Consider the following 27,988-nt stretch of genomic DNA (forward strand, 5'->3'; position numbering starts at 1 on the left):
TTTAGTGATTACTCACCATGTGTATTTAATTTTAAAATGACAACTCATTATCTACACATTTTTGACATCACAAATGTTTGTAAATATAAGCCTCCACATAAATATATGAACATATATACGTGTATACATACCCACGTGCACCTTGAGTTCGGGTTTCAAATTTAAACAATATTTATCTGTACATTTTTGGTGTCAAAATTGCTCATTCAATGTAATGTACCTACAAAATGTATTTCTACACGGAGTTGTCGTTCCTTTGGTATCTTTCAAGAGATTGTAGAGATACCCCGAGTTGTCGTTTCTTTGATGTCATGTAACCATTTCTACCCCGAGTTGTCGTTCCTTTGATGTCATGTACCTTTTTCTTCCCGGAGTTGTCGTTCATTTGATGACATTTACCTAATTTTACCTGGAGTTGTCGTTCCTTCGATATTATGTACCCATTTCTACCCCGAGTTGTCGTTCCTTTGATGTCATGTACCTATGTATAACCGGAGTTGTCGCTCCTTTATGTCATTTACCTTTTTTCTACCCAGAGTTTTTGTTCCTTCGATGTCATGTACCTATTTCTACTCGGAGTTGTCGTTCATTTGATACAATGTATCTATTTCTATACAGAGTTGTCATTCCTTTGATGTCATTTACCCATTTCTACCTGGAGTTGTCGTTCCTTTGATGTCATTTACCTATTTCTACCCAGAGTTTTTGTTCCTTCGATGTCATGTACCTATTTCTACTCGGAGTTGTCGTTCATTTGATACAATGTATCTATTTCTATACAGAGTTGTCGTTCCTTTGATGTCATTTACCCATTTCTACCTGGAGTTGCCGTTCCTTTGATGTCATTTACCTATTTCTACCTGGAGTTGTGTGTTCCTTTGATGTCATATAGCTATTTCTACCTGGAGTTGTCGTTCCTTCGATGTCATGTACCCATTTCTACCTGTAGTTGTCGTTCCTTTGATGTCATTAACCTATTTCTACCTGGAGTTGTCGTTCCTTTGATGTCATGTAGCTATTTCTACCTGGAGTTGTCGTTCCTTTGATGTCATTTACCCATTTCTACCTGGAGTTGTCGTTCCTTTGATGTCATTTACCTATTTCTACCCAGAGTTTTTGTTCCTTCGATGTCATGTACCTATTTCTACTCGGAGTTGTCGTTCATTTGATACAATGTATCTATTTCTATACAGAGTTGTCGTTCCTTTGATGTTATTTACCCATTTCTACCTGGAGTTGTCGTTCCTTTGATGTCATTTACCTATTTCTACCTGTTGTTGTTGTTCCTTTGATGTCATGTAGCTATTTCTACCTGGAGTTGTCGTTCCTTTGATGTCATGTAGCTATTTCTACCTGGAGTTGTCGTTCCTTTGATGCCATGTACCTATTTTACAGGGAGTTGTCTTTCCTTCGATATCATTTACCTATTTCTACCTGTTGTTGTTGTTCCTTTGATGTCATGTAGCTATTTCTACCTGGAGTTGTCGTTCCTTTGATGTCATGTAGCTATTTCTACATGGAGTTGTCGTTCCTTTGATGTCATGTACCTATTTCTATCCTGGAGTTGTCGTTCCTTCGATGTCATGTACCTATTTCTACCTGGAGTTGTTGTTCCTTCGATGTCATGTACCTATTTCTATCCAGGAGTTGTTGTTCCTTCGATGTCTTGTACCTATTTCTATCCAGAGCTGTTGTTCCTTTGATGTCATGTACCTATTTCTATCCGGAGTTGTCGTTCCTTCGATGTCATGTACCTAATTTCTACCCGGAGTTGTCGTTCCTTTGATACAATGTACCTATTTCTACCTGGAGTTGTCGTTCCTTTGATGTCATGTACCTATTTCTACCTGGAGTTGTCGTTCCTTTGATGTCATGTACCTATTTCTACAGGGAGTTGTCGTTCCTTCGATGTCATGTACCTTTTCTACCCCGGAGTTGTCGTTCCTTTGATACAATGTACCTATTTCTACCTGGAGTTGTCGTTCCTTCGATATCATGTACCTTTTTCTACCCGGAGTTGTCGTTCCTTTATGTAATGTACCTAATTTTACCAGGAGTTGTCTTCTCTTCGATATCATGTACCCATTTCTACCTGGAGATGTCTTTCCTTCGATTCATGTACCATTTTCCTGGAGTTGTCTTTCTTTGATATTGTACCTATTTCTACCTGGAGTTGTCGTTTCTTTGATGTCATGTACCCATTTCTACCTGGAGTTGTCGTTCCTTTGATGTCATGTTCCTATTTTTAACCGAGTTGTCGTTCTTTTGATGTCATTTACCATTTTCTCTTACCGGAGAGTTTTTGTTCCTTCGATGCCATGTACCTATTTCTACTCGGAGTTGTCGTTCCTTTGATAAAATGTATCTATTTCTATACGGAGTTGTCTTTCCTTTGATGTCATGTACCCATTTCTACCCGGAGTTGTCGTTCGTTCTTTGATGCCATGTACCTATTTTACGGGGAGTTGTCGTGTCTTTCCTTCAATGTCATGTACTTATTACTACCGAGTTGTATCGTTCCCTTTGATGTCATGTACTTATTTCTATACCTAGGTTAGTTGTTCATTCGATATCATGTAACTAGAGTTGTTGTTCCTTTCGATGTAATGTACCTATTTCTATCCGGAGTTGTCGTTCCTTCGATGTCATGTACTATTTCTATCCGGAGTTGTCGTTCTCGTGATGTCATGTACCTATTTCTACCTATCCGAGTTATTTCTGTTGTTTCCTTCGATTCATGTATGTACCTATTTCTATCGGAGTTGTCGTTCCTTCGATGTCATGTACCTATTTCTATCCGGAGTTGTCGTTCCTTCGATGTCATGTACCTATTTCTATCCGGAGTTGTTGTTCCTTTCGATGTCATTCTATCCGAGTTGTCCTTCGATCATGTACCTATTTTCTATGCGGAGTTGTCGTACCTATATCTACCTATTTAGAGTTGTCGCTCCTTCAATATCATTTGTACCAGTTTCTACATGTATCTACAATTCTACCTAGACATGTATGACACCATGTACAAATTTCTTCCTGGAGATGTCGTACCTCGGATATCATGTAATAATTTCTATTGTTATATTGATAGCATGTGCTATTTATACCTCGAGTTGTCATTTTTTCCACATACTTACAGGAACACTGATATTAACATGTTTATAGTGTGGTGCGTCATCAGAAACATTCGTGTAAAAGTTCTATTTTTTTTCAGTTTGTCGTCTACTCGGGTCTCTTCATCCTCGGTCCCAGGTGTTTATCGCGTTATCGCTTACTTAACCCCTGGGACCATGGACCGCATTTGCCGTGATTCTAATAAATATTCATAAAACTTCCCACCAATTAACAAACGTGTTCAAGTTATTGGCACACTCGTGTAGGTTGAGTCGATCACTATGTAAGGAAATTACGTCACTATCTACCTACCATGTATCCATAATGCATTGCATAACTCGTCTAATCGACTAAATGAATTGTGGTCACATGGTCACATTTACTATGTATTTACTATGCGAAAAGCATATGTATATATGTTATGTGTTGAATTATTTCTTTTGATTCCAAGTAAGTCATTAAATACTTAAATTAATTGATACTTCGAATAATTAATGTTACTAAATATATAATCATAATCAATTCACCTTTGGAATTTATGTATTTAAATCAAATAAATTAGATATATCAGTAATTGTTACTGGCCATGCACCGTCACTGCTGATACACAGGCTTTTGACTCTACCTATATATATGTAATACTGGGTACACATATAGAGGTCTTCCGTATATCAATAGTCAAAAGCCTGTGTATCAAATGATATGCACTCAAGCATGACACATGTATATCAGCCTTCACGTGCATAGAGACAGGACAGTGCTGTAGCAGACGACCATTTTAAGCTGAGAAACAAGTATATCATACCAAACGTGTAAACAGAATTGTTTGCACGTTTGTACTTGCGTGTAATCGCCGTGCTGCATGTTATGGCTACGTGTAGCAGATACGAGGCAACATAAAATGATGACATCATACACGCTAAATTCCGGTATCCTCGTCTACATGTACCTGTACACATATGGTTGCTTAACTCCCTAATAACTGGAAAGCATTTTGTCTCCTCCAATCAGAGTAACGAGGTCACTAACTGATCATGGTGGCTATGGTTTACCAGAAATGTGTCTGGTAATTTATATGTAGATCAGGTAAGATAACAAGAGAAAATATCGCAGTTGTCACATTCATTTATTTTCAACAAAATAATTTTCAACAAACAATGCAATACTATATCTACATAATAATGTTATGTAGCCCAACAAATTCAATATCAGTTTTTCATGGTTTTGAGAGGAAACTAGCAGAAAATTTTGTGATATCATTTTCATAATATATACAGCAAATATTCGGCATAGGAAATTTTTGCACTAAAAAGTCTTTCATATGACTAGCACGAATTTCCATCTTGACAGTTCATCTGCAGATCTCTATTTGGGATCAGAAAGGGTATCTCAACATCAATGAGAAGAAATTAAAATTAATAAATATTAGTTTCTTTCATACTACATTTTCCTCCATATTAAATTCTGTCTCCAAACTATCACAGGTTATTTCCCTTTAATTTAGAGTTGAATGGTGTCTACAATTCACACAATTCATTTAAAGCGTGAAAATAAACCATTCGTGAAATTTACCCGCTATACAATGACAACAGGATGATGGTTTTGTCTCCAGAACTCTGCTGTCGTAATTATAGCTCCACTTGACATAATTTCTCCGACTACCTGCGGGCTGATTCCATGAATACAATATTAAAACAAGTCGCTCCAATCTCAATCAGAATCGCTGACCATCATTCCAGATCCGGTAGGTTCGTCGGCCATGACATCCTCACCGAGTTCTTTATCGCGACACTTGGAGTGTTGTAACTCTCGGCGTATCTCTGGTGTGATCAGACCATGGCTGTGCACACGTAAAAGTTCTAAGAGACTTTCTTTCTGTTCACTAGAAATATCTTCCTTGTATCGCTGAGCAAAAGTCAGAAAGCACTGGTGCCACAACACTGGAAGTTCTCGCTTATCGGATGTAAACCTAAAATATATGACAAAAAGCTCTGTTATCTGACGAAAAATCTCTGTTCCGGAAGAAAACCTGAAATATACCTTAAACTAACACATACACACTTCACTGTAAGTTCACATTTCACTGTAATCTCACGAAATTTACACTTCACTGTAAGTTTACACTTCACTGTAATCTCACTAAATTTACACTTCACTGTAAGTTCACATTTCACTGTAATCTCACTGTAAGTTCACATTTCACTGTAATCTCACTAAATTTACACTTCACTGTAAGTTTACACTTCACTGTAATCTCACTAAATTTACACTTCACTGTAAGTTCACATTTCACTGTAATCTCACTAAATTTACACTTCACTGTAAGTTTACATTTCACTGTAATTTCACTAAATTTACACTTTGCTGTAATCTCACTAAATTTACATTTTGCTGTACCTACATATGAAATTTGAGACAGTTCCTTTAAGCACTTTTTGAGGAATAGCGGTAACATGAAAAAACAGAAAGACAGATGGATAACCTGATGGCTATAGGGCACCCATATCTCGATGCGGGGCTCAAATAAAACACTACAGAATCTACTTCACTGGAGGGCAGGGGAAAGCACACAAGCATCTCTGTAACCTCACTAAACACATGTCTCTAAGCTCACTACACAAACATTTCTGTAAGCTCACCTGAGGAAATGAAACACTACAGTATCTACTGTAGGACTGGGAAAACACACAAGCATCTCTGTAACCCCACTAAAACACATGTCTCTAAGCTCATCTGAGGAAATGAAACACTACAGCGTCGAGCACCAGCCTCATGTAAGCTCACCTGAGGAAATGAAACACTACAGCGTCGAGCACCCTGTAAGGAAGGGCGTACTTCTTGTCGAGAAGTGTTCTCAGGAATATACTGTTGGCTCCATTGTAGTCCATCTCAGCAATCTTCAAGATAGCCGCCGCAGAGTGTAGCATGGGGATAGAATTCTTTGCTAAAATGCTGGAAACAATTACTGCTTCTCGCAACGTACAATCTCCAGCCTGGGGGGAAAGAAATCAGAAAATAATCATGTGACAGAATGCTGGACAATCGCCAGCCAGGGGGAAAATAAATCGGAAAATAATCATGGGACAGAATGCTGGATACCATCACTGCTTCTTGTAACGTACAATCTCCAGCCAGGGGAAAAAGAAATCAGAAAATAGTCATGTGACAGAATGCTGGATAGGATCACTGCTTCGCGTAACGAACAATCTTAAACCTGAGAGAAAAGAAATCAATTCATTTCTGTGGCGAATTAAGTTAAATTTCTTTTATGACCAATTATGATATGGTGTGAGTGACCTTAGATAATATGTTGCAAATGACCTTTGATATTTTGCATATGTCCATTGATATTATGTTGAATACAAAAAAAAATTTAACATTTTCATAATGATTTTATATTTTGCATATGACCTATGATAATATGTTGAATAAAACAAACTTTGATAATACCTTGCATATGACCTTTGATATTTTGCATGACCTTTGATATTTTGCATATGACCTTTGATATTATGTTGAATAAAACAAACTTTGATAATACCTTGCGTATGACCTTGGATATTTTGCATACATTTGAAATCTTGCATATGACCTTTGACCTTAGACTTACCTCACATAATGGTAATAAGACTCCTTTAAAAAACGCCGCTGGCTTGAAAAGTGACTTCTTTATGGCCTGAAACAAAGATATTCAATTTGTAAGGCTTCATATACATTTTGAATGCGATGTCCAAAAGATTTGAAACATGTATGTTTTTGATACATATCTTTTTCATTTTTTAATAAATTGTGCATATGATCTCAATATAAGAAACTGGCACCAATTTAAGGTAAACCAATGAATCGTTATAAACCATGAGAAATTCAGCCATTTGTAATCTGTACAGTTAACTTTACCAGGAAAAAATGAAAATTCAGACGTTTGTAATCTGTACAGAAAACCTTACCATACATAAATGAAAATTCAGTTGTTTGTAATCTGTACTGTAAACTTTACCATATATAAATGAAAATTCAGATGTTCGTAATCTGTACAGTAAACTTTACCATATATAAATGAAAATTCAGACGTTTGTAATCTGTACAGTAAACTTTACCATATATAAATGAAAATTCAGTCGTTTGTAATCTGTACAGTAAACTTTACCATATATAAATGAAAATTCAGTCGTTTGTAATCTGTACAGTAAACTTTACCATATATAAATGAAAATTCAGACGTTTGTAATCTGTACAGTAAACTTTACCATATATAAATGAAAATTTAGTCGTTTGTAATCTGTACAGTAAACTTTACCATATATAAATGAAAATTCAGTCGTTTGTAATCTGTACAGTAAACTTTACCATATATAAATGAAAATTCAGTCGTTTGTAATCTGTACAGTAAACTTTACCATATATAAATATAAAATGTTTGTTGTAACCCACTAAAATTAGGACGTCTTTTGTAATCTTCAAAACAGTAATTTACAATATATAAATGTCAGACAGGAAACTTAATTTGTAATCGTTTACCATATATAAATGAACTTAGATGTTCTGTAATCTGTACAGTAAACTTTAATCGGATACATGAAACCTTATTCAGTCTGGAGGATAATAGCCCGGAAAACTCTCAGTCCGGACGGAATTATTAGGAAATGGATTACTGTAACCTTACATCTGGAGGATAATAGCCCGGAAAACTCTCAGTCCGGACGGAATTATTAGGAAATGGATTACTGTAACCTTACATCTGGAGGATAATAGCCCGGAAAACTCTCAGTCCGGACGGAATTATTAGGATATGGATTACTGTAACCTTACATCTGGAGGATAATAGCCCGGAAAACTCTCAGTCCGGACGGAATTATTAGGAAATGGATTACTGTAACCTTACATCTGGACAATAATAGCCCGGAAAACTCTCAGTCCGGACGGAATTATTAGGAAATGGATTACTGTAACCTTACATCTGGAGGATAATAGCCCGGAAAACTCTTAGTCCGGACGGAATTATTAGGAAATGGATCACTGTAACCTTACATCTGGAGGATAATAGTCCGGAAAACTCTCAGTCCGGACGGAATTATTAGGAAATGGATTACTGTAACCTTACATCTGGACAATAATAGTCTGGAAAACTCTCAGTCCGGACGGAATTATTAGGAAATGGATCACTGTAACCTTACATCTGGAGGATAATAGTCCGGAAAACTCTCAGTCTGTACGGAATTATTAGGAAATGGATTACTGTAACCTTACATCTGGAGGATAATAGCCCGGAAAACTCTCAGTCCGGACGGAATTATTAGAAAATGGATCACTGTAACCTTACATCTGGAGGATAATAGCCGGGAAAACTCTCAGTCCGGATGGAATTATTAGGAAATGGATTACTGTAACCTTACACATGACAATAATGACATAATAGCCCGGAAAACTCTCAGTCCGGACGGAATTATTAGGAAATGGATCACTGTAACCTTACATCTGGAGGATAATAGCCCGGAAAACTCTCAGTCCGGACGGAATTATTAGGAAATGGATCACTGTAACCTTACATCTGGAGGATAATAGCCCGGAAAACTCTCAGTCCGGACGGAATTATTAGGAAATGGATTACTGTAACCTTACATCTGGAGGATAATAGTCCGGAAAACTCTCAGTCCGTACGGAATTATTAGGAAATGGATTACTGTAACCTTACATCTGGAGGATAATAGCCCCGGAAAACTCTCAGTCCGGACGGAAAATTATTAGGAAATGGATCACTGTAACCTTACATCTGGAGGATAATAGCCCGGAAAACTCTCAGTCCGGATGGAATTATTAGGAAATGGATTACTGTAACCTTACATCTGGACAATAATAGCCCGGAAAACTCTCAGTCCGGACGGAATTATTAGGAAATGGATCACTGTAACCTTACATCTGGAGGATAATAGCCCGGAAAACTCTCAGTCCGGACGGAATTATTAGGAAATGGATCACTGTAACCTTACATCTGGAGGATAATAGCCCGGAAAACTCTCAGTCCGGATGGAATTATTAGGAAATGGATTACTGTAACCTTACATCTGGAGATAATAGCCCGGAAAACTCTCAGTCCGGACGGAATTATTAGGAAATGGATTACTGTAACCTTACATCTGGAGGATAATATCCGGAAAACTCTCAGTCGGACGGAATTATTAGGAAATGGATTACTGTAACCTTACATTTGGAGGATAATAGCCCGGAAAACTCTCAGTCCAGACGGAATAATTAGGAAATGGATCACTGTAACCTTACATCTGGAGGATAATAGCCCGGAAAACTCTCAGTCCGGACGGAATTATTAGGAAATGGATTACTGTAACCTTACATCTGGAGGATAATAGTACCCAGAAAACTCTCAGTCCGGACGGAATTATTAGGATATGGATACGTAACCTTACATCTGGAGGATATAGCCGAAACTCTCGTCGGAGGAATTATTAGGATATGGATTACTGTAATGTTATTAGATATTGACTATTGAAATCCGGACGGTTTAGTTTGGGATTGCAGGTATCCAGATTATTATCAAGGGTTCACTGTACATATGGGGTACAATTCACTTTACTTCTGAATACAATCACAGTGATATATATATATATGGTGCTTACCTTTGGGCCATCTTAGCATTTAGATTGGAAGCAAATATCCTCGTCGCCTGGTACATGGCTGCGGCCGACCAACTGTCAGGTTCAGTCAAGTATAAAATCTGGTCAAGGTCAAAACAAGGTCAAGGTCAAACAAAGTTAATTCAAGTAAAAAAAACAAACAATTTTTTATCACTAGTTTAACATACAAAAGATGAATTCTACAGAATATGATTTGCTTGATTGATTTTCTTCAATAACTTCTGTATTTATCAATTATGGACCTTTGTTGAGGTCCATTTGGTGTTATACTGCCCTGGAAAAATTAAATAATGATCACGGGCGAATCCTGAGGTCACCATTTTAGATTCTTCCAAATCAGTAATAGAAACGCCATATATGGACCGAGTCAAAGGTCCTTACTTTTACATTAGACATGTAGTTATTCTGACAAATGTTTGATGTGTATGTTAGTTACATGAAAAATAATAGCCATAGGACGACACCTGGAAGAACTCAAAAGTCTGAGTTTCTAAAAATGTCTTTCTGGCTTTTTAAATATTTACTACAGTAAAACATTCCTGATTAAGCTATTTAGATTAACAAATCTTTCTAAACTTAAAGATGCTCCACAGCTGACAAATGGTATTTTTACACTATCAAAAACAGGAGCAGACGATTAAGTATTTTTCATACAAAAGTTACTTACTTTACACCATTACCACCACTGAAAAGTTTGAGTTTTTAATTTGACTTCAAATAATTAATTGCATCCCGAAAAAATTCTATGGCACTATATCCTATATATTGAATGAAGTACTGATTGTGCACGCACCAAAGGCAAAATAAATTATTTTATATTATATTTTGTGTTAATTAGACATACATATACACAATTAAACACCAATTATTGTTCAAATGATGAATATCATTCTGCTCTGTCAGTGGTGGAGCATCTTTAACATTGAAATTAATATAGATTATCTAATACTGAAATTAGATGATCTTCTTTCACTGACAGAGATACCCTACCTGCTCCCAGTTGCGAAGATTAGGAACAATTTTGAAGGCCTTGGGTAGTTTTCCATTTCGGTACCTCTGTAAGACCTGCTTTATACTTTTGTACATGTTAACGATGCGTTCGTCCAGTTCCTGCATCTGTACACTGGCATTGTCTGTAACAAGATGGTCACTATATAGCTGAATATTGTAGCACCAGGGAATTAAGTGAAAATATGTGAAATTTCCCCTCTCTACAAAGTGTAAGAAATGCACCTTTTCAAAATGATTGATCCTTTCTTAAAATTTGTGTATGAAAAATTCAACAGGCAATAGTAGTCTTATTTTTTAACATATTTTCCAAATGGCAGCTTGCTACAAATGTAGACAATTAGTTTTAAAAAATTATGAAAACTCTTTGATGCTGAAGCGGATTTAAACTAGACTGAAACCTCATCAGAGCAGATCCTTATGCCATTTTTTCACAAAGTTAATTAATTATAAGTTTCATACAGAGAATAACTTAAGGGTTGACTTAACTCTGCACTTTTGTTTTGAGAAATTGCAGCCAAGGCCACTTTCCTTTTTACGGTGCGATTTGATTTTAATAGAATTTTTTTCTTTTTTAATCTGTTTACATATTCCTGTCTGTACCTGACATTTGTGTACATATTTCTGTCTGTACCTTACATTTGAGTACGTATTTTTGTATGTACCTGACATTTGTGTACGTATTTCTGTCTGTTTTTCTGTTATTTTTTCCTGTATAATGTCGGCCAAAGTCCGTCGTACTTGTGGCTCCTTCGACATAAACATTTGGAGAGCTGCCTCATCATCTTCATCCACTTCCTTTCCAATAAAAAAAAATACTCCGTATTAGTAAACCGAACAAAAACAAATACTTCCTATTAGTAACAAACAAACAAACAAATACTTCCAAGTAAACAAACAAACTGGGGTCAGAGCCAATACTTATATCAATTCTGTTCCCCTTCCCCTAATGATGTTTCTGGCCAAATTTGGTTATCATCCATGCATAACTCTATGACTATTAACAATTCAATGATTTCACCTCTATTTCCCCTATATATTGGGCCCTGCCCCTCCTGCCCCCAGGAGGTCAGAGCCAAAATTTATGCAGACTCTATTCCCCTCCTCTAAATAATGTTACTGGCCAAAGGTTACAATCCATGCACAACTTATGGCAAGAGTTTCATTATCATTATATTTTACACTTACAATTGTTTCGTAGCATTCCTCTGTATCGGATTGTTCATCCTCATCTTCTTCATCATCAGATCCGCCAGGAAATGGTTTTCTCCCCGAGGCACCACCGACTGCTCCTGAACCACCAAGTGATACAGTCTTTTTTTCAGCAGATTTCCTAGTGATACAAAAAGAATCGAAGATGGCACCAATTAAAATGAACCAATTTGAAAGAAATCATACAAATAGATATTCATGCATGTTTTTCACAGCTAGGAGCCACCAAGCGACGGCTTCCAACTTCCAGGTAAGGGTGCCTGTATATAACTTTAGTTTAGAAAGATATCTGAATGGAAATCCTATTTTTCGTAAGTGGGTACTCTAAGACACTAAATTTAGGAACAAATGTACTTTTGGATGTACACCTCTATGAAGTCAAATATTTTCTATTTTAACTTTTTTTTCTCATACAGGAAAAAAGGAAATGGGAGTTCATATATATAGATGAAAATGTGCTTGTTTTTTTTTTAATTATTGCCCCACACATTTACATGACAACTTGCTACAGATATTGATAAATTTATTTGAAAATCTCAAAATTTCTTTGATCTATGTTGAAATGAAATGTCAGCAAGACTGAAATAAGTTTACCATGGAAGGAAGCACCCTAAACATTTACATATACACATAAATCTAGAGTACAGATTTTGGATTGGGTTGATTGCAGGCTACCAGATAACTCAATACGTTGGTTTCGAGATCCCAAAACAACATGGATAAAGTACAATTTACCGTCGATTAGTCCCACCATTCGGTGATTATAACGCCATCATTCGACGTGAGTTTCGTGACGTCATATTCACCGGAAGGTGGGACTAATCGACAGTAAATTGTACTTTACTCACGTCGTTTTGGGATCTCAAAACCCCAATATAAAACTACTGGCTATAGAGTTTGGAGGGTTCCAGGTTCAAATCCTGGTCTGGCCGTTTCACTATGACCAAACCCTATTTTAAGCATTATAGTGATAAGCTGAACACAAACCAGGGTTTTACATGTGTTCAGTTTTTGGGGTGAAGATCTAGATCAAAACCTGAAAGGAGTATTATATGGTTCTTACGACGAGGTAGCTCATGATCACTATGGGGGTTTCGAGAACTAAAAAACAACGTGGGTAAAGTACAATTTACCGTCGATTAGTCCCATCATCCGTTGATTGTGACCTCATCATTTGATGTGAGTTTTGTGACATCGTAATCACCAGAAGTTGGGACTAATCGACGGTAAATTGTACTTTACCCATGTCTTTTTGGGATCTCGAGACCCACGTATTGGTAGCTACACTAGCTCCAGTTAGTGTTTTGAGGATCCTGGGTTCAATTTCCCAGTCTGGCCATGCACTTTTCTGCTCCTAGCTACTACATTAATATTCAAACATCAATAAATACTTACTTTTTCAGACCATGTTCATCTTCTAATTCTTCTTGCTGTTTACGAGCTTGTTGGAGAATTTTCCTCGATAATTTGTTATCAACAAACTGCAACATATGAAAATGTATACATCTAACATTGATTATTAATATATATTCATATATCTATGCAGGTTGCATGGTCATACGACTGTAATAGTCAAAATTTCATAGAATCATGATTGGAGGGAAAGTGACAGGGAGGGGGACTCGACATCCTCAATAGTCCAGGGGTTACTATCAACAATAATTTATCTATTTTTAGTTACACATCCATACTCCAATTGGGGTATAATACTCTAAATTTGCGTATAATGAAAAAAAGTTTCTCAACATCGAACATCTAATTTTGGATTATCAAAAAGTCTAGGGTTACTAGCTATCTGTCAACAACAATTGACAAAATGACTTACTTCGTCATCATCTTCTTTTCTCGTTCGAACTTTCACCCGATTGGTCTGTCTGATTGATTTGTCGTCCAATATTTGATCTGCCAGTGACTGACCTCTATCGCTATCTCCAGGTGTCTTAGACACGCGAACTTTCTTAGCTTTTCCCATTACATTAGAAACGCACGTGTCCTCAGTTTCACACTAATCCCAACGTTACAGACGTTTCGTCCCGAAATTGGGTCGCCTTCAGACGGTTCGTCCCATATTTTCAAAACGAGACTTTTGGTACGAAACGACCTGGGCCGTTTTCGATTATACGGTTTGACTGGTTGGACCTAGTTGTTCGTTTATGAATTAAAGACGGACCTGGTGATTTTATATTGTTTTCAGATGAGCCTTGACAAAGCCCTCACAAGCCTGTATTAAAAACTGCAGGTCCGTCAGGATTTATACTTGAAATATTGACTTTTAAAACAAACGGTCGAACCGGTTATTCCGAATAAACGAAAACGGCCTTATTGTAGCTGGGGAGCATTCATTAAGTCTAGTTGCTTTACCATTTATAGTCAACTAGAGTAGATATAAACATGTTGTCGGATATATTTATTCAGCTACAAGAAAATATTGTATATCAACTTATTTACTGTTGATCAATAATATAAGAAATAGGCCGAAATTATTAAATAAATGGTTTCTCCCGCAATGTGTAGCTCTTTCCTGTTGGAGGTACATATTACGAAGGTGGAGGTGATTTCGTGTACGCCGTCCCCGATACCGTACCCGATCCCCGTACCAGGAATTATGTTTATTACAGATTACTCGACAATAAAACAAGCTACGATAATAATTGTGGTACGGTTAGATTTGGAATCCAATTTTACATCACTGTGTCAAATATCAACGCACAATTTTCTTTATTTTTCTCATAATTGCAAATATTCGTTTTTCAAGAGGTGATTTCTTGTACGCCGCAATCAACCGTGAAATTTCATTAATTTTGATGCATACTAGCTATTTAAAGGCTTTTCATAATATTTGTTGTATTCTTGTAATCAATTATGCATATATGATTGATATTGCAAAGGAATTTTAAAGATTTCAGTTGATACATATGCAAAATCTTGCCTTTATCATGTATCACGGCGATGGCGTACAAGCAGTCTCAAGATCCCCGAACCCGTACCACGGGAGCTAACTCTAATTGATTGTAGAACTCTTAGCCATATACACTGTATACCTAACCTATGTATATATGTTTCCAGACTCAACGACGAGGACGTGGTTCTACTATGAGTCCATTTTTATTTTATTTTTATGTTATATCGTCCTACTTATTTTGAATTGTCTATTCAATAACTAACTTATTACAATCTTACGTTATTTGACGTTTATTTATAACAGAGATTTAAATATAACTATATAAATCTCTGTTTATAAATATTTTACAATATTGCCACTGTTTCTGTATCTGTAACAAAGTAATAGGTTAATCCATAATTGTTTTATTTATTTTATTACGAGCTGATTTGCTTTACTAAGAGTATGATTAGGTACATTTGCTACATTTCCAAATAAAGCTATCCCTAGAAAAATGCAAGTTGGAATCGTCAGAAACGCATCTATTGTGGAACCATCTGTTACAACCTGCATCACACGAAACCATATCGTCGAAAACATTGGAGAGATGACAACCATTTGCCTCACAATCCATGAAGATGTCGAAGACTAAATTTGGAATTTGTTTTTTTCTTTCTGGATTTAATGTGTTTCTTAGGAAATTTTAAGAAAACCCCTTCTGAAATGCAATTAACTAAATGTTGTCTCATACAGTCTGTATCATAATTTGCTTCTTGTAACCCATTATAACCGTTAAGGCAGTATTCAACTAAGTTTGCAATAGCGAAAACCCCACAATCTACCCCATTAGTTTGTTGCTGGATATTTGGAACAATAGTTTTAACTGATTTCCTATCTTCCCCATACGCTAATGAAATCTGCATTTCTAGTGAAGCTGGCAAATGACCCTTTTGTTTTACATTACCTACTAAACTATCAAGTAAATAAATATCCCCATCGTCGTTCTCTTTTACTGAAACTACCCAATGATCCTCACCTGTATGATGAATTTGTGCTGCTGGCAATATGTTCGGTTTCATTTTTAAAGCGTAATCCCACCTATTGTTTTTTAACACTGGAACATAACCTGTATCCTGCATTCCGCCTATACTTGGAAATTGTTTTTGTAATAAATCTTGAACATAGCACATTGTGTTTCCGCACAACTTATGGTACTTTTACCGTTATCCATCCAGATACGTTTTGTTTCGGTTACTGCTGGTTTAATTAGTGTTGGCCTATCGTCAGAAAGATCTAACATTAACTCGCTAACCTTAACCTTGTGTCTTTTTGGTAATGATAACCTACTTCTTTTTTATTGCTACTACCTACAGGTTGACCACTGATATCTTGTTTAATTTGTATATCAATTTCACTATCTTGTACTCCCAGCGATGTTTCTTTGAAGCGTTAATACTTATCTAATTATAATATATTAAATTACCCAAGCTGATGATGCGACCAAGAACGACGGTCCGTAATTGTTAATAGTGTTAACATGTGTGAATTTCACCTCTATGGCTTGACCACATCATCGTCATTAACCAACTAATTACCATGTAACTTTAATCATTGTACGCGTGGGAATTTTCACCCTATCATTTAAATCATTTTAAAAGATATAGTTCATTATAACAATAAATGTGAATACTTAATTATAAGACATTTAAATAAAATAACTATTAGATTATAACTATAAATTTTAAATAAGCACGTTATACCAAAATGTAAATAAAAATGGACTCTGATTAGAACCACGTCCTCGTCGTTGTATACATGTAAAGTTCTACATACATCTGTATATAAGTATACTAAAGTTAGGTCCCGTGGTACGGGTTCGGGGATCTTGAGACTGCTTGTACGCCATCGCCGTGATACATGATAAAAGCAAGATTTTTCATATGTATCAACTGAAATCTTTAAAATTTCTTTGCTATATCAATCATATATGCATAATTGATTACAAGAATACAACAAATATTATGAAAAGCCTTTAAATAGCTAGTATGCATCAAAATTAATGAAATTTCACGGTTGATTGCGGCGTACAAGAAATCACCTCTTGAAAATCGAATATTTGCAATTATGAGAAAAATAAAGAATATTGTGCGTTGATATTTGACACAGTGATGTAAAATTGGATTCCAAATCTAACCGTACCACAATTATTATCGTAGCTTGTTTTATTGTCGAGTAATATGTAATAAACATAATTCCTGGTACGGGGATCGGGTACGGTATCGGGAACGGCGTACACGAAATCTGTTGGAGGTACATATTACGAAGCGGAAGCAAGTTTCACGGGTAGACTCTGGACTTGTTTACTTTTGACCAGGCCAAAAACATAAGGTTTTCTTCAAACTCCAGCAATGGCATCCCGAGACAAGTTACTAATGCTTTTAAAGTTGCCATTTTATATGGTTTACTTTTACTTGGAAGCATTTGTGCGGCTGATTTTTCGACCATCGCCTAAAAATGTGGCAGGAGATGTTGTGTTGGTGACAGGGGCGGGTCATGGTATTGGACGAGAGATCGCCCTGGAATTTGGTCGGCTAGGGTCTAGAGTCGTACTATGGGATATCAATAAGGTGATTTTATAATTAATAATTCATCACAATAACAGACACTACTTATAGATGTACTGATTGTGGGAATTTAGGAGCATTGACTCAATTAGTAATTGTTGTAAAACCATGTGCAATGCCACACATGAAACTACATTAGGCCATGGGTATTTAGCACGCTGATAAGTCTATAGTGGGTCTTTGACTTATCTATGCTAAATACCTATGACTATGCAAAAAAAAAAAAAAAAAAAAAAAATGGTCTGTTTAGGGTTACAAGGTCGCAATTTTTTTTAGTGTCTTTCACTCTAAAGTATAGCTACTGTTGTAGCGGAAAAGATATCACCTTCTGACAAGTCAGTCAGAAGGTGATATCTTTTCCGCTACAACAGTAGCTATCTTAAGTAATGACTGGAACTGAAGTCTGAGATCGAAATCACGACTTAAATTTTATTGTATTTTTTGTAGTGCACTACATTTTAATTACAAGTTAACTAATAGTACACTACATTTAAATTACAGGTAAACTAATATTACCCTATATTTTAACTTCATGAAAACTAAAACGTTTTGTAGTTCACTACATCCAGATAGGTGATTGACACCAAAATTCCAGGCCTATTAAAACATCTTTTAAACTTTGTTTGATACTTTTTAGTCCACCATTATCAGTCATCAGATGGTGGGCTATTCAAACCACCTTTCGTCCATGGTCTGTCCATTCTTCCATCCTTCCATCTGTTAACAATTCTTGTTACTGCTATTTATCTATTTCCACTAGTAATGTAGCAATCTGTCTCAAATTGTATATGTAGGTTCCCCTAGGGCCCTGGTAGTGTATATCACATTTTTGGACTGAGCGGTGAACAAGACCGCCGTCTTGGATTTCGATAATTGAAGTTTGTTATCGCTATTTCTCAGAAATTACTAAGTGATCTGTCTCAAATTTTATATGTAGGATGCAGTCAAAGTTTGAAAAGCAGAGAAAAGATCCTTCTCTCCATTGTCAAATATAGATTATTCTTTGGAGGCGCCAAGATCCCTCTGAGATCTCTTGGTCCTTATCATATCAATATTGATGTAAAGTTTTGTTAGTAACTTAAACCCTAAACTTGAGACTGTGTCATGATCTTGGGGCTGGAACACTTGGCTGTAATGACAATTTTTCTTTGACGTTTAGTGACCGTCCTTCCATTCTCTTTTTGCATATTACAGAGTAATCTGCCCTTGCGGGTAGGTAATGTTTGTGACATCACATATTCCTGAAGGTAACGTCATACTTTTCAGTGAAAATTAAATATGAGTTTGGTTCAGAAATTAATGACGTCACAATAGTTATACTTTCCTACCTTTGATGTAAATATTACTACAAGCCATAAGACTTTGGATTGATGTTGGACTGATTTGAAACTAGATACTTACCTATCTGCAAAGGGAGGTAACTTTGTAATAGACAGACAGAATTGACAGGTTTGTCTGACTGTTTCTACACATACAGCTTTCTGATATGTTTTTATTTTGGTTAGGACGGAAATGATTCTGTCGCGGATGAAATCCGTGAGGCTGGTGGCGAGGCATATCCTTATGTGTGTGACTTATGTAAGACCGACAATATTAAGGCTGTGTCTGCTCAGGTGAAGAAAGATGTCGGAAATGTAGACATTCTTGTCAACAATGCTGGCATTTTATACGGGGGAGAAATGCTCAAAATGAAAGAGGAGCACATTCGCAGGACATTTGAAGTCAACACTCTCTCACATTTCTGGGTAATTACAATGATTTCTGTGACTACAGATGCTTTGGATATTTATAGTGAAAATTAAATAATTTTGGCGTGAGCAGTTTGAAATATCCATGAGACTTACCAGTACTTGCTTGGGAGGTCTTATATGAAGAGAAATACTTTAATGTTAAACATCTTAGAAATTATCCACCGCCGACAGAGCATAAACGATATTCATCCTATTAACAATAATTGATGTATATGTATGTCTAATTAACACAAAAAATAATATAAAACAATTTATTTTGCTTTTGGTGCATGGGCAATCAGTACTTTATTCCATAAAAGATATAGTGCTAGGGAATTTTTTTGGGATGCAATTAATTATTTTTCATATTTTTTACTTGAAGTAAAATTAGAAGCTCAAACTTTTCAATGGTTTAAGATAAGTGACTTTCGCAAGTGAAGAAAAATACTAATTCGTCTGCTTCTGCTTTTGATAGAGAAAACATGTCATTCGTCCAGCTCAAAATAAAATTACAGATTTATTAGCAATAGATTTTCACTACAGTTATCCACAACTAAGTTATATGTCCCAAAGACTAGGTGTTGTTTTGTTAATTGGACTTACGTATTGGTAAATTCACCATTATTTTACTAAACATATATGATATCCTAGCTGCTGTATTTCAGACCACCAGGGAATTTTTACCAGCCATGATCACGAAAAAGAAAGGTCACATCGTAACTATAGCATCAATGTCTGCTAAGTCTGGCACTGCTCTGTTGGTCGACTACAGGTAATTTTGCTTGAGACAAATGACTTTTTTCAATAATTAAGAGACTCTAGGCTAGTAACCTGCTGCTGTTGCATACTGGGATGAAAGGCTATGACCTTATAACCTTCATCAATTTCTCAGGGGTCAAATAGGCCAGAATTTTTAAAACAACTTCTTGTCATAACTATGAGTCCATATACCTAGTATTTGGTCTGTTACATGCTTTGATAAAGGCCTACCCTTAGCCACATCAAAAATTGTGATTTGTCTTCAAGCAACTTTTCCAGAAAATAAAGTCGGAAAGTGTTTGACCTGAAGCATGCTAGATAAACATTTCCAACATTGTTCACCTTAATCTATTTCACAATATATCAGAAGCTAACTAATTCTAGTGAAAAGTTCTTAGTCTCCATCTCTTAAGTGTTAGAGGAAGGAAAGGTCAGCAAAATTTTCAGTTAGTTTGGTCAATTGCATTTTGTTCAAACTTTCCTCTCCCCTAACTATTTTACATAACTCTACTGCGTTGTATCAATAGTCAGATGATCAATAACATCTTATTGTGAGTGTAATATGTGATATTTCTCAGAGAAAACTGTAAATTTTGCTTACAAAGTAATAAAAACACAATTGATTCCTATTGGCAAGGGAGATAACTGAGTAATAAAAACAAGTCTCTAACATGTACATATAGCTGTATGACATTGCAGACATAAATATTTATGTGCAACATGAAATACTTGTGGGTACCAGGTAAATATTTTCATGGTGTGGTGTTATTTCAGTTCCTCAAAGTACGCTGCCTATGGGTTCGCCGAGGCATTAGAGGAGATAGTATAGAGAGGGGATCTAGACTCGGTCTACAGCTAAATCAAAGTCACTTCACGATCAAAGCTGCGAACAATGTTTTTCAGTAATGGGCTGGTCACTGTAGCACAGAGTGTCACAGATACGTAAAGTCATGGTCACCTTGACCGGTCTAAGCTACTAACAGATTACTAAGTAATGGTCACTTCACCAGTCAAAGTATTGTTGTTGTAGTAATGGTCACTTCATAGTCAAAGCTACTACCATCATTCTATTTTAATTACTACGCCGAAGTAGCCTTGATTTGTGGTAAATTGTGTGTCGATCAGCCTTTGATTTGTAGTAATGGGTGTTTCGTCACAGCTACCATCGATCTATCACCACGATCTGTCCACGGTTCTGTCAGCCTTTGATTGTAGTCAAATGTGTGTCAGTTAATAGTCTTACGCGCATGTAAGTAATGTAGCCACTCTAGACGGTCATAGTAGCTTAAGATTTGTAGTAAGGTATGTGTCACTGAACCATCATCTATTTGTATACTGGACTGTGATGTAGCCTTTGATTTGTAGTAAATGTGTGTCACAGATAGTCTACTCTCATCTAACCTATCTATTTGTATACTGGACTGTGATGTAGCCTTTGATTTGTAGTAAATGTGTGTCACAGATAGTCTACTCTCATCTAACCATCGATCTATTTGTATACTGGACTGTGATGTAGCCTTTGATTTGTAGTAAATGTGTGTCACAGATAGTCTACTCTCATCTAACCATCGATCTATTTGTATACTGGACTGTGATGTAGCCTTTGATTTGTAGTAAATGTGTGTCACAGATAGTCTACTCTCATCTAACCCATCGATCTATTTGTATACTGGACTGTGATGTAGCCTTTGATTTGTAGTAAATGTGTGTCACAGATAGTCTACTCTCATCTAACCATCGATCTATTTGTATACTGGACTGTGATGTAGCCTTTGATTTGTAGTAAATGTGTGTCACAGATAGTCTACTCTCATCTAACCATCGATCTATTTGTATACTGGACTGTGATGTAGCCTTTGATTTGTAGTAAATGTGTGTCACAGATAGTCTACTCTCATCTAACCATCGATCTATTTGTATACTGGACTGTGATGTAGCCTTTGATTTGTAGTAAATGTGTGTCACAGATAGTCTACTCTCATCTAACCATCGATCTATTTGTATACTGGACTGTGATGTAGCCTTTGATTTGTAGTAAATGTGTGTCACAGATAGTCTACTCTCATCGAACCATCGATCTATTTGTATACTGGACTGTGATGTAGCCTTTGATTTGTAGTAAATGTGTGTCACAGATAGTCTACTCTCATCGAACCATCGATCTATTTGTATACTGGACTGTGATGTAGCCTTTGATTTGTAGTAAATGTGTGTCACAGATAGTCTACTCTCATCGAACCATGATCTATTTGTATACTGGACTGTGATGTAGCCTTTGATTTGTAGTAAATGTGTGTCACAGATAGTCTACTCTCATCGAACCATCGATCTATTTGTATACTGGACTGTGATGTAGCCTTTGATTTGTAGTAAATGTGTGTCACAGATAGTCTACTCTCATCTAACCATCATCTATTTGTATACTGGACTGTGATGTAGCCTTTGATTTGTAGTAAATGTGTGTCACAGATAGTCTACTCTCATCAACCATCGATCTATTTGTATACTGGACTGTGATGTAGCCTTTGATTTGTAGTAAATGTGTGTCACAGATAGTCTACTCTCATCTAACCATCGATCTATTTGTATACTGGACTGTGATGTAGCCTTTGATTTGTAGTAAATGTGTGTCACAGATAGTCTACTCTCATCTAACCATCGATCTATTTGTATACTGGACTGTGATGTAGCCTTTGATTTGTAGTAAATGTGTGTCACAGATAGTCTACTCTCATCAACCATCATCTATTTGTATACTGGACTGTGATGTAGCCTTGATTTGTAGTAAATGTGTGTCACAGATAGTCTACTCTCATCGAACCATCGATCTATTTGTATACTGGACTGTGATGTAGCCTTTGATTTGTAGTAAATGTGTGTCACAGATAGTCTACTCTCATCTAACCATGATCTATTTGTATACTGGACTGTGATGTAGCCTTTGATTTGTAGTAAATGTGTGTCACAGATAGTCTACTCTCATCTAACCATGATCTATTTGTATACTGGACTGTGATGTAGCCTTTGATTTGTAGTAAATGTGTGTCACAGATAGTCTACTCTCATCTAACCATCATCTATTTGTATACTGGACTGTGATGTAGCCTTTGATTTGTAGTAAATGTGTGTCACAGATAGTCTACTCTCATCTAACCATTGATCTATTTGTATACTGGACTGTGATGTAGCCTTTGATTTGTAGTAAATGTGTGTCACAGATAGTCTACTCTCATCTAACCATCGATCTATTTGTATACTGGACTGTGATGTAGCCTTTGATTTGTAGTAAATGTGTGTCACAGATAGTCTACTCTCATCTAACCATCGATCTATTTGTATACTGGACTGTGATGTAGCCTTTGATTTGTAGTAAATGTGTGTCACAGATAGTCTACTCTCATCTAACCATCGATCTATTTGTATACTGGACTGTGATGTAGCCTTTGATTTGTAGTAAATGTGTGTCACAGATAGTCTACTCTCATCTAACCATCCATCTATTTGTATACTGGACTGTGATGTAGCCTTTGATTTGTAGTAAATGTGTGTCACAGATAGTCTACTCTCATCTAACCATGATCTATTTGTATACTGGACTGTGATGTAGCCTTTGATTTGTAGTAAATGTGTGTCACAGATAGTCTACTCTCATCTAACCATTGATCTATTTGTATACTGGACTGTGATGTAGCCTTTGATTTGTAGTAAATGTGTGTGTCACAGATAGTCTACTCTCATCTAACCATCCATCTATTTGTATACTGGACTGTGATGTAGCCTTTGATTTGTAGTAAATGTGTGTCACAGATAGTCTACTCTCATCTAACCATCGATCTATTTGTATACTGGACTGTGATGTAGCCTTTGATTTGTAGTAAATGTGTGTCACAGATAGTCTACTCTCATCTAACCATTGATCTATTTGTATACTGGACTGTGATGTAGCCTTTGATTTGTAGTAAATGTGTGTCACAGATAGTCTACTCTCATCGAACCATCGATCTATTTGTATACTGGACTGTGATGTAGCCTTGATTTGTAGTAAATGTGTGTCACAGATAGTCTACTCTCATCTAACCATCGATCTATTTGTATACTGGACTGTGATGTAGCCTTTGATTTGTAGTAAATGTGTGTCACAGATAGTCTACTCTCATCTAACCATTGATCTATTTGTATACTGGACTGTGATGTAGCCTTTGATTTGTAGTAAATGTGTGTCACAGATAGTCTACTCTCATCTAACCATCCATCTATTTGTATACTGGACTGTGATGTAGCCTTTGATTTGTAGTAAATGTGTGTCACAGATAGTCTACTCTCATCTAACCATCAATCTATTTGTATACTGGACTGTGATGTAGCCTTTGATTTGTAGTAAATGTGTGTCACAGATAGTCTACTCTCATCTAACCATCCATCTATTTGTATACTGGACTGTGATGTAGCCTTTGATTTGTAGTAAATGTGTGTCACAGATAGTCTACTCTCATCTAACCATCGATCTATTTGTATACTGGACTGTGATGTAGCCTTTGATTTGTAGTAAATGTGTGTCACAGATAGTCTACTCTCATCTAACCATCCATCTATTTGTATACTGGACTGTGATGTAGCCTTTGATTTGTAGTAAATGTGTGTTAAGGTGTGAATGCACCTTGTCAACTTATGATCTTATGATCTGCCTATCATGCCCACATTATGTTTGTTGTTATAACTTAGAGGAACACCTCTGGGGAACACCTCTGAGGAACACCTCTCCACCCTGTCACAGATAGCATATCTGCCAGCAGTCAGTAGCTGCCAGATTGTGCGTTACGGTCCTAGTCTTTCTATCTGTGTCTCTATCTATCTCTGTCTCTCCCTGAGGCTCTCTGCTCTGTCTGTCTGTCTGTGCCTCTCTCTCTGTCTATGTCTCTCTGTTTGTCTGTCTCTCTCTCTCTCTGTGAATTATAATTGTATCTTTCTCTCTGTCTGTGTGTCTCTCCCTGTGTCTCTCTACCTGTCTGTCTCTTACTTTGTGTTTGTCTCTTTCTCTCTGTGTGTCTCTCCTCTCCCTGTCTGTCTTTCTCTCTCATGATTTATCTCTGTCTGTCTGTCTGCTCTCTTGTTATTGAACACCAGACGAATATATCTGTCTCTCTCTCTATCTGTCTCCCTTTTGAACACCAGACAAATGTATCTGTCTCTCTCTCTCTGACTATCTCTCTCCCTTTTGAACACCAGACAAATGTATCTGTCTCTCTCTCTCTCTTTGTATTTCTGTCTATCTCTCTCCCTTTTGAATACAAGACAAATGTATCTGTCTCTCTCTCTCTGTATTTCTGCATATCTCTTTTGAACACCAGACGAATGTATCTGTCTCTCTCTCTGTCTATCTCTATCCCTTTTGAACACCAGACAAATGCATCTGTCTCTCTCTCTTCCTTTTGAACAAATGATAGACGAATGTATCTGTCTCTCTCTCTCTTTCTGTCTATCTCTCTCCCTTTTGAACACCAGACGCCTGCCTATTTATATATGAAGTTCTACCTGTGCTGACTTATCTACGGTACTTTTAGTGGAAGTTTGGTTGCGTTATAATATATTTTCTAATTATCATTGGTTTTTTTACAGCAAGTGAGGCATATATTTGAATATTAAAACAATCACAGTCATTTTCTGGGTTTTTTTAAGGAATGAAAATATGCTGACGCCCAAACAGGTTGCCATGGCTACAGTAAACGGAACACTATTAAACAGGGCTGTAGTTACTATCCCGGACCAGTTAGCTTTCCAACTACGTATAGCAGCGTAAGTTTTTAGTTTCTGAGTACTAAAGATATGTAATGTTGAACATTCATATCTGGAATATGTAATGCTTTTAAGGGTTCTTTGATCTCTTCATATACAAGGTGTGTATATATGTTATCAGAACCAATGGATTATATATATATATATACTGGCACGCTTTTCAATTCTTATTTAAGTTTAAAGTGTCTCATATCAGCACAGACCATTTCTTTTCTCTGTCAAAGAACACATAAATAGTCCGGTTAGAAAAATCAATCACAAAATTAGTGAGATATACAGAAACATAAAAAAAAATTATTTCTCTTGTAGGTGGTTTCCACGGAAACTTGGTTTGTGGCTAAAAAAATCAGGAAACTTGGGAATACAACCTCAATATAACCCGAAGCAGGAATGAGTGAAGTGGATATTCTACTGACAAATTATTTTAGCCGATAAATGCTTTAAAAAACTTGACGTAAAAAAAGAACGGTCTCAGCATTTGGTATTATATGAATTCCATGTAGTCCCAGGAAAGTTATAATTAACTGGATGAAAAGTTTTACATGGTTTTTTTCCTTCAGTAATCTTTTGAGAACCATGCAAGGTTTGATGAATTAATTATGAAAATAATTGATAAATAATTATATATATATATTTACACCTATTATTCTAGAAAATGGCGATTTAGCCAACAAAGTCTTATAGCTATTAAGTAATTATATATCTAACTGTAAAACAACTTTATTTTTGCGAGATTGTCATACATGTACTTTTTATCACGTAACTGGCCGGCCAAGGCTGAATTATCACGTCTGACCACAGATGTGTCAAGGGCTGGATTATCACACATCTGCTGAGTCTTGCCAATTCATCCTTGATGTGGATCTGTTTACATAATTCCATGACAAACAACACTTTTTCCTACAAAATATGATTACTAATCTCATTAATGTTATTATGTAATTAAATGAATTACGTATATGCGATTTTTGCTGCTGATATGTTGGCTAGACTGTGATCATGTTTGATATTGTTCATGTACCCGTATGTGGAATTATATACATGTATAGTTGTATTATTTTTGTACCACTAATGTTGAAATCTAGTATATTTTTAGCCCACCATCTTCAGATGATGGCCTATTTAAATCGCCTTTCATCCGTGGTCCATCGTCCTTCCGACCACAATTCTTGTTACTGCTATATCTCAGAAAGTTTTGAAGAGATATTTTTCAAATTTGATATGTAGGTTCCCCTAGGGCCCTAGTTGTGCATATTGCATTTTGGGACAAATCGGTTAACAAGATGGCCGCCAGGCAGCCATCTATGGTATAATTAGTATTATTTTTGGAATCTTTAATTATTATTTATTAAATCTTCAAGACTTTATGTACGGTATTTGAGACATATACTCGTGTTGCATCTCCAGGGCAAATGTCTACTTGTCAGCGACGTAACAGGCTGGTGTATAGATACATGTAGGTTCCTTGTTGTTACATAATGTTATGTTGTACTTACATGTAATACCTGTCATTTGTATAAGTATGCAATATCTGATTAGTATACATATTTGGCTGGCCAGTGATATTCAGACATACAGAGTAGAGGGACGGATAGCAGACACACCCCGTGTCTGGTCCCATTTTGGGGCCAACCACAGTATTACTCTGTAATCATGCTTATACACATATATTGTAAGTTAACACGTACCACACGAAATAAAATGTCGACACAACTTTGGAGTTCTTCATCAACACAATAACAACGTGAACCTCACGGACGTTGTACCAACAACTAACTTCAAGCCATACTCCATACTCTATAAACCAATCAAACTTTAAAATATTATAGATCTTTAATTTTGATAGGTAAAGTTTGTTATCGCTATTTCTCAGAAAGTAAAGAAGGGATCTTTCTCAAATTTCATCTGTAGGTTCCTCAAGGGCCCTTGCTGTGCTTATTGCATTTTGAAACCACTCAGTATACAAGATGGCCGCCGTCAGCCATCTTGGATTTTGATAGTAAAGTTTGAAAAGCAGAGAAAACATCCCTCTGTCATTTGTCAGACAAAGATCATTCTTTGGTGGGCGCTAAGATCCCTCTGGGATTTTTTTATCTGATGAACACATTTCATGTAGTGTTGATCAAGAAGTCAACTGGTCAGAGATTCAAGGTCAGAGATCTTGGTAAATTAAATTGTCACATTGGTTTTGACATTAAAATTTTACAAATTTAAAATCAGATT

General features: G+C 36.3%; 2 pseudogenes; one reads left to right on the top strand and one right to left on the bottom strand.

The window, feature by feature from the left end:
- Nucleotides 1-4,219: 4,219 nt before the first annotated feature.
- On the bottom strand, nt 4,220-14,059 carry LOC138308957 (bystin-like; annotated as a pseudogene).
- Nucleotides 14,060-17,172: 3,113 nt separating this feature from the next.
- Nucleotides 17,173-27,981, top strand: LOC138309709 (estradiol 17-beta-dehydrogenase 11-like; annotated as a pseudogene).
- The last annotated feature ends 7 nt before the right edge of the window (nt 27,982-27,988 follow it).

The sequence above is a fragment of the Argopecten irradians genome, chromosome 15 (genome assembly GCF_041381155.1).
Source record: "Argopecten irradians isolate NY chromosome 15, Ai_NY, whole genome shotgun sequence".
NCBI classification, from domain to species: domain Eukaryota; kingdom Metazoa; phylum Mollusca; class Bivalvia; order Pectinida; family Pectinidae; genus Argopecten; species Argopecten irradians.